Raw genomic sequence first — 9,329 nt, 5'->3', positions numbered from 1 at the left:
ACCCGGACCCATGGATTGTGGAAAGGAGAGGGAAGAGAAGAAAATGTGTCCTGGTTAACAAGAGGAGGGAGAGAGCACGGAGAACCGAGACTCAGCACCACTGCGTCCCATCCAGCCCCCCCAGCCGGGTCCCCTGGGGACAGCAGAGCCCAGCCTGGCCCCGGCAGCACGGAAAGTCTGAGCCCAAACCTCAGCTCCAACAGGCAGGGAGGCGATGCCAGAGCTGGGGCTGCGTGTTCACAGACACCGCAGTTAAAAAACCTCAGAAGGGGTTTTTAATAGCTGGTATTCAGCAGGAGAGAGCCAGCGAGCCCTGGCTGGCGGGGGCGAGTGCGTGCACACGTGTGCACACGTGCAAGCAGGGCACGCGTGTGTGTGCTTGTGCATCGGCATGCGTGTGGCACTTCTGCATGCGTGTTGCCCCATGCACACGTGCGGGTGTGCACATGCGTGTGCGTGCGCTCCTGCACGTGTGGGTTGTACGGGGGGGGCTGAGGTCAGCGAGCTGCCGGGGACGGCCGAGGGTGCACAAAGCACAGGGCTTGGGGGAGGGAGGGAGCGGGACAGCTTCTCTTTGCCATTCAGCTCACGCCGGAGGTTCCCTACACGCAGGCTGGGAAAACCGGGGCCGAGCAAAGCTGCCATTATGTCCCCGGCCTCTCTCAGGGCTGCCTGGCACAAAGGGCTCTCCCCGGCGGGCTGGGGACCGGAGCTGAAGGAAGAGCCCAGCGGCCAGCACGGTTGTCACCGGCCCCCAGCCCTCCCTGGGGAGCAGCACAGGGACCGCCGGGGACACCAGGCATGTCACAGAGGAGCCCCAGCCACCCACAGCCTCTCGCAGCCTGCGGAGAGGAGGCTGATGCTGAGGATAAGGGGAGATGCCGTGTGTGGTGCAGGGGAGTGCAGCCCTGATGCCCCCACACGCCTCTGCACAGGCTCCTGGGGGCCGGGGGTCTCCTCAGCCCCCTGTACCAGGGATGCAGCACGAGGTTCCCCGGGACGGGAGCATCATGACCCTGAGACTCAGAGCAGCTTTGTGATCTATGAGCTCTTTGTGCTGCATTGATTTCGGCAGCCACAGAAGTGGATTTGGCACCTCCACAGTGCTCCCTGGCTCAGGCCACTGGCCGCCATGGCCAGCCCGATGGGAACTGTCCTCGTCACCCGCATCCCTCTGCAAACAGGGCTCCGTGAGATTACCTATGGGATCAGCACCACGGAATGGTTGTGAATACAGCCCCCGGCACTACACACCGTGGTGTACAGCCCCCAGTGCCATGGATGCATAGCCCCCAGCACCATGCACCATGGATGCATAGCCCCCAGCACCATGCACCATGGATGTACAACCCCCAGCACCACATACCACGGATGCATAGCCCCCAGCACCATGCACCATGGATGTACAGCCCCCAGCACCATGCATCATGGATGCATAGCCCCCAGCACCATGCACCGTGGATGCATAGCCCCCAGCACCACGCACCATGGATGTACAACCTCCAGCACCATGCACCATGGATTCATAGCCCCCAGCACCATGCACCATGGCTGTACAGCCCCCAGCACCATGCACCATGGATGTACAGCCCCCAGCACCATGCACCATGGATGTACAACCTCCAGCACCACATACCATGGATTCATAGCCCCCAGCACCATGCACCATGGATGTGCAGCCCCCAGCACCATGCACCATGGATGTACAACCCCCCGCACCATGCACCATGGATGTACAGCCCCCAGCACCATGCACCATGGATGCATAGCCCCCGGCACCATGCACCATGGATGCATAGCCCCCAGCACCATGTACTGTGGATGCATAGCCCCCAGCACCATGCACCATGGATGCATAGCCCCCAGCACCGTGTACCGTGGATGCATAGCCCCCAGCACCATGCACCATGGATGTGCAGCCCCCAGCACCATGCACCATAGGTTCAATAGCTCCTAGCACCAAGCACCGTGAACACTGACCATCACACGCAGACCACAAACCACCCCCTTCCCCACAGCAGCTCAGCCCAAGCAGCCAAAGCCTGATCGCCCAGGACTTGGCCAGTGGTGCCAGAGCCAAGTCAGGGGCTTCCTCTGCTCCAGACGGATCATTTGAATTCAGCCCCACTCTCTGGAGTGAGGGACAAAACCCTCCTGCTCGGCAGCCGTGGCCGGGGTCCAGCACAGGGGCTGGCTGCCGTCCCCCGGGTGGCCAAGCGAGGAAAGCTTTTGTCACCGGCGCCTTTTCTTCCCATGCCCAAGGCGCCATGGTGGCGTGAGCAGCGGCCGACAGCAGCCGCGAAGCCCAGGGAGAAAGTTCATGTGATAAAATTCTACAGGAACGGGGCAAGTTGGGGTGAGCAGGTATTTGCCCAGGACCAGGGTGCCGGCACTGCCAATGGGACACGGGGAGGGTTAAACCTGATTCCACCCTGTCCATGAGCGATGCCCTGAGGTCCTGGAGTCCCATGATGGCAAGAGACTCTCGGACGTCACGTTTGGGGTTCGGGGTTGGATTTTTGGGTTGGTTTTCTTTTCCTGTTTGCCACAAATGGAAAATTTTTCAGCCCACACGTTGGGGAGGAAAAGCCGGGAGCGGGACCAGGGAAACGCAACCAAAAGGCTCAGCGAGGGGGGGACGGCAGCGGCTCATGCAGCTCCATCGTCTCCATCACCTCGGAGCTCAGGAGCCGCTGGGAACAACCAAGATGCAGGCACGCACGCGGCGGGGCCGGCTAACCTCCATTTCTGTGGGAAACCAGGTGGAAAATGGAGCTGAGCTCTATTTTGGGACAGGAACGATCTTTTTACTTCTCCCCTGAGCTCGGCCCCGCTTTCAGTGGCGGCTTCTCGAACACGGGGACCCGCGCGACCTGGGGCTGCAGCAGCCCCAGCGCGGTGGTCCCGGCGAAAAGCAAGAGCTACTGCGGGGGGCCGGGGGGGGCTGGATCCCTTCCCATCTCCGGAGATGGGATTTCTCCTCGTCCGGGGCCGAGCCACCCTCCATGGCCCCTTGTCCCCTCCACGTGACAGTTGCTCACAAGGTGCCCTGCCAGCCCGCAGCGTGCCGGGGGGGCCGGTGGCTTTCCAGGGATGCTCAGCTGCAGAATGAGTCAGCAGCCGCGGGCAGAGCCTGGCCCTGCTCCAGGCGAGCGGGCAGCCCCATCCCTACCAGCAACGGGCTTCGGACAGACGGACACACTGACACCTCCGTCCGCGCACGCCCCCATCCCAGCACACACGTGGCCGCCTCCGTATCATCCCCCACTTTCTGCAAACTGTCCCCGTGTCCGGGATCCATCCCCAGCCTGGGGTGCACACGGGGTGGAGCTGCGCTCGGGGGGGTCCCCAGAGTGCAGCAGTGCTGGGGGACACGCCGGCTCCCCTGGGAGGGGCTGGGGGGGGGCTGTGCTCTGCACAGGGGATGCAGCGAGAAGCACCCGGCTGCCTCTTGGCAGCAGCCGCTGGCGAATCTTAAAAGCCCGGAAGCAGGTGGGGTGAAGGGGGGGGTCCCTCCGGCTGCCAGACCTACTCAGTCCCCCCAGCCCAGCAGCGAGAAAGGGGCTCCTTGTTGCAGGGCTGCGATGTGGGAACGTGTTCCCCCGGCAGCCCAGGGGAGCCCGCGGAGGGTCCCTGGGGAGACGCGGTCCCGCGCGGAGGGGTGGCGGTGGGAGCAGACCCCGCAGGGACCCCCAGGGACACGAGCGCACGCGCGCCGGGGTGAGCGTGTTGCACACACACGCGAGGGTTTGCACGCCCATCCCTGCCTCTCCCGAGGCTGCAGGGCCCTGGTGGGGAAACTGAGGTACGAGATGGGGCAGGAATTTGTGGGGTGGGGGATGAGGGGTCCCAGATTTTGGCCCTGCTCCTCAGGAGGCACCCGCAAAGCCCCTCCGCGTGCTCACCAGTGCCCTCGTAGCTCCTCGCTCCCCGTACAAGACCACAGCGCCCCGAAGAAGGACCCAGGCTCCCAGTTTCCCCAGTCTCAACCCGTCCCCTGAAAAGCAGCCCTAAAGCATCCTGCCCACCCTTGCACCGCCACGAACCCTCCCAGCAGCTGGGAAAGGCTCAGGGCTGGGGCAGAGGGAGTTTTTCCCACCCCCCCGGCAGCCGAAAGGAAGAGCAACAGGTTCTGGGTTGAATTGAGAAGGGAGAAGTCAGCGTGACGGGAGAGGAGGCTTCGGCCAGAAATGGTCCCTGTAGGGAACGCTCAAGGGCAGCCCCTTCATCCCGGGACAAAATGCTCTGGCTGCGGGAGGGGAAGGGGTTTGCAGCAATCTACCCAGCCCGGGGCACCCCATGGGGGACTTGGGGTCCACACCGGGACTTCTCGGCAGGGAAAAGCCGTGAAAAACCCACAAAACCTTTCTCATTTTTGCCCAGCCCCTCCTGTCCCCCGCCTTGAGACACCGGCAGGGCTGGGGGACAGTGCTGAGAGAGCCGGGGGAGCACGGGGACATCCAGAGGTGCCTTGCAGCGCCCCCAAACCCTGGACTCTGCCCCAGCCCCTCCAGGACAGGGCAGCTTGGCCCCTGAAAACCTCCCCATTTGGCTGGACAGGCGAAGGGGGACCTGGTCCCCTACCTCTGTATGCAAGACCCTACCCAGCCCGTGCCTCAGTTTCCCTTTCTGCTGCTACCTTGACTTCAGCCTCCCAGGGACAAGGACTCATCCAGGGGCTCTGCCGGACAGATGGGGAGGGCTGCCCTGTGACCGGACACCCAGACCCATGCTGGACCCCCAGACCCTCCCACAGCTCTTCTAAAACGAAGGCTCGTGAGAGCAGCTGCTGAAACAACCCCAAAATCCCCCTTATCCCCAAACCTTCCGACCCGGCTGCCGGCCGGGCAGCAGGACAGATTGGGCTCCAGGCTGCGGTAACCAACCAGCATCAAAGTCCTTTTTCCTTCCAACTTAGCAAGAACCCCCGCATCAGCTCCCTCGCTGCCTGAAGTGCTGCAGAGCCAGCGCTGGTACAAGCTGATCCATTAAATAAAAAAAAAAAAAACCAACAAACTTGCAGAGCCACGCTGTCCTCCCGGGGGGGTCAGCGACAAGGACAAAGCTCCCGAAAGCAGGAGCCCAGGGACCACCGGCTCCGAGCATCCCCCGCCGCAGGGTGGGTCGCACCCCCCGTGCCTGCATCCCGCGGGGAAAGCACTCGGCATCCCCGCGCCGGATCGATTCTCCTCTCACTTTCCCCCGGCGCAGAGGTGAAATGAGATATTGAAATTAATAGCGCAGTACGGCAGCGGCAGCCGCCCGTCGGGCCCCGGGGGTGACCATCGGCCGAGCCCGACGCTTTCCCCGCATCCCACCTTGCTCGGAGCGTGGCGGCAGCCCCACGACGGCCCTTCTCGGTAGTGGGGGGATCGGCAGTGCCGGGGGGGTCTCCCCTTGCCCAGGGCCCCGGCGCAGGGCTCAGCTGCGGCTTGGCACGGGCAGCGCAGGCAGCAGGTTGGCAGGACGGCTGGGAACCAGCTCCACCAGGCATAAGTGCAGGCACCGAGAAAAGAGGAGTCCTCTGTGTGTGTCCGTGTCCCCGTCTCTCTTTTTTTTTTTTTTCCTTCCCCTTTCCCTCCTCCTTTTATATTTTTTTCCTTCCCCTAATTAAGAAAAAAAAAAAAATTATTACCGTGTTGGCAGGCTCCTCGTCCCTCCCCGTCCCTCCCTCCTGGCAGCTGGCAGACCCAGCACGAGATGCCGAGTGGGGAGCGGAGGATGCTCAACCCCGGCACGTCATTTAACCCAGCACAGCAGAAGTGGAGGAGCAGCCGGCACTGGCTCCCCCGGACCCGGCTGGAGAAGGGGGTCCCCTCCACAGCCCCCCCCACAGCACGGGGATGCTCTTTGGACGGTTATTTCTCATACTGGGCAGCTTCAGCTGGGTGGGGAGGGGGCTGCGGGCTGGGGTCCAGGTAGGCAACGGAGGCTTTGTCATGCAAAACCCCCTTTGCCAGTGAGGTCCCCATTTGGGGGGAGGCACCATCGGCGGGCTGGAGGGACCGGGGGGGCTTCACCAGCCCTGAAGGGGTGCTGGGAGCAGCCAGACCCGACCTCCCAGCACAGCACTTTCAACTGAGCTCAGTCCTGCAGAAAGCAGGCACTGTGCCTCAGTTTACCTGCCTGCATCCATGTCAGGGGGGGCAGGATGATTATTGCACCTTTAGGCATGACGGCACGCAGATTGCTGCTGGAGGCATGTGTCAGGACCTGGGTGCCCAGTAGGGTCTGGGGTGCAGCTGGGGACCCCCATTTGCAGAGCTGAGCCCCTCGGGACAAGGGCAGAGCCCTCAAACCGGCATTGGGGCTTTTTTTAACCAGATCTTGCTCAAACTTTCTCTGGTGTGCAGCATCCTCTGCCCAGGGGGGCCAGCACAGAGCCTGCCAGATAATTGCTCGGGTGAGTTTGCAGAAAGCCGCAGCTCCTGAGCAGAATTAATCAGTCGTTGCCCCGGGAAATAATTACGGGTGGCGGAGACGGTCTCGTTAGCGGTGCAGTCCGGCGGGTGATGCACAGCGCAACGCTCTGCCCGCGAGGCAGCCACACCGCGGTGCTGAGCTGATATGGACGGACACTGGGATGGACACTGGGATGGACACAGGGATGGATGCTGGGACGGACACAGGGATGGATGCTGGGATGGGCAGGGGTGAAACCCAGGGGCTGCCCCAGCCTCTGCCCCCCCATACCCAACCCACAAGGTCACATCCCGCGCCCGGCACTTTTGCGGCAGACGGCTCAGAGCTGAGGAAGCACAAAGTGCCGGCTCAGCAAGGAGCATCCCCCAAACTAATTGGGAACAGATGTTCCCAGCCTGGCCAGGGTTTCCGTTCTGGCGTGGGGTGAATCCTCCCAGGCTGCTGCTCTGCTGCCCCTTCCCAGGGCAGCTCCTGGTCCTTCCAGGCTGGTGGCATCAATGGGGCAAAGCCCCCGGGGACATCCAACTCCTGGAAGGTACAGGGGAGGAGGGAGAGGAGCAAAGCCCTTGAGGTGCTGGAGCGAGTTGAGAGAAGGGAACGGAGCTGGGGAAGGGGCTGGAGCACAAGGGTGATGGAGCAGCTGAGGGAGCTGGGGGTTCAGCTGGAGAACAGGAGCTGAGGGGAGACCTTCTGATCTCTGACCTGCCCGAAAGGAGCTTGGAGCCAGGGGGGGTCGGGCTCTGCTCCCCAGGAACAAGCGCCAGGACCAGAGGAAACGGCCTCAAGGGGAGGCTGAGGTTGGAAATTTGGGAGAATTTCTTCCCAAAGGGCTGTGGGGCATTGGAACAGGCTGCCCAGGGCAGTGCTGGAGTCACCATCCCTGGAGGGGTCGGACAGACGGACATGAGGTTCTCAGGACAGGGGGCAGTGCCAGGGCTGGGGAACGGTTGGACTCGATGAGCTTGAGGGGCTTTTCCAACCAAAATGAATCTGTAATTATGTGATTTTATAAGGTGGCAACAGGGCACAGCCCTTATCAGACATCAGAGAATCCCCACCCCTGCCCTCAGCCCCAGAGATGTCGGGGGGTCCCGGCCCTTCCCATGGCCCCAGGCCCAGACCCAGCAGCCCGGGGTTTGGGAGGGGGTCTCATCCCACGGGGACCTGGTTTAACAAGCACAGGTGGCTCCCAGCTGCATGGAGGCTGGAAGGGCCCCAAGCCCAGCTGTGCTTCCTCCTGCTCCTCCTCCTCCCCGCTCCGGCCCTGCTCGAAGCCACGGAGCAGCCCCCACCATCACCACATGCCAAGTTCACCATCACCGCGCCAATCCCCACCCCGAGGTGACACGCACCCACTGCGGCATCCCCAAACCCCTGACCCCCCCCCAGGCCCCCACCGCTGCCAAACGACCACCCCCAAGTACTTGATGGGGACGGGGGCGGCACAGATGTCCCCATCCCAGGGGATCCTCATCCTGAGCACCCCCCAGGAACACGGATATCTCCATTCCAGGGGGTTCGGACCTCTAGCCTCTCCCAGGGACACAGATGTCCCCAACTCAGGTGGATCCTGACCCTGAGCATTCCCCAGGGACATGGATGTCCCCACCTCAAGTGGGTCCTGACCCCAGGCACCCCATGGGGACACAAACATCCCCATCCCAGTGGATCCTGACCCCGAGCATCCCCCAGGGACACAGGCATCCCCATTCCAGGGGCTCTGAGCTCTAGCATCCCCCAGGGACACGGGTGTCCCCACCTCGAGTGACTCCCGACCTTGAGCACGCCAGAGGTGCACAGACAGCCCCACCCAGGGTCCCCCCCAACTCTGCCCCCAGTGTCCCCCAGGCAGGGAAGTGTGGGGACCCCTCTGCACCCCCAGGGACCCGAGTCCTCCCTGGGCTGCAGGGTTTGGGGTGTCCCACCACACCCCAGTGCTGGCTGGAGGTACAGGGGACCAGGCACAACGGGGAAAGCCAAAGCAAAGGCACGAGGAAGAAGAGGGGAGCAAGGAGAGGGAGGAAGGACACGCTCCATCCTGGACACTTCCCGGTGCAGCCGCGGGAACCAAGGGCCGCTTTGCGGCACACACCAAAATTGGGGGCCAGCCCTGGGGCACCCGGTCACGCCATGAGCACCCAGCGAGAGGAGGAAATTGGGAGCTGGTGGGAAAACCGAGCAGCCCAGCAGTGGGGCCGGCTCTGGAGAGGACGAAACAGGAAGGAGGAGGATGAAGGCTCATGGCAAAGCTCCATCACCCCACTGCGCAGAGCTCCGGGGACCCGGAGGTGAATTCTCCGCCCTCAGTGGCCCCCGTGCTGCTTAATGGTGTCTCAGTCCTGGCTGCGAGAGGTGAAGCAGAGCTGGGGCTGGGAAGCCGGGATGTCTGGCCGGAGATGAGCCGGGAAGCCGATGCCTTCGGGGACCCCCCAGCCATCCATCCCCCCACCTCCGGCCGGGACACGGCAGCACCCAGGGGGAAAACCCGCTACCTGCAGTGCCAAGGGGGGCCGGGACCCCTGTTATTGCTGCTCCCAGATGTGGGGGACACGGGGGGCACGAGGGATGCGGGGGCCCAGCCAGTTCCTGGATGGGACACGAGGCTGGAAGGAGCTCGGGGACAGCTCTGGGTGGCTCTGGGTGGCCTTTGCCAGCAGAGGGGACTGTTGCTTGTCTGTCCCGAGGAGCTCGCCCGGAGCCAGCCCCATGGGACAGCTGGAGAGGGGACATTTCCTCTTGTCCTCCTTGCCCTGGTGAGGACAGAGCAGAGACCCCCCCGTGGGAAAGCCGCCGTCTCTCCGAGGCAGGGAGGACCTGGCAAGAGTCTCTCCCCAAGTGATGTTTTACAGCTTCTTTTGTTCACAGAAGCCTCCCGAGTTTCAATTTCTAAACCTCCTTCCCTTGCC

The sequence above is a fragment of the Caloenas nicobarica genome, chromosome 31 (genome assembly GCF_036013445.1).
Source record: "Caloenas nicobarica isolate bCalNic1 chromosome 31, bCalNic1.hap1, whole genome shotgun sequence".
Lineage (NCBI taxonomy): Eukaryota > Metazoa > Chordata > Aves > Columbiformes > Columbidae > Caloenas > Caloenas nicobarica.
This window is presented reverse-complemented; position numbering follows the sequence as displayed.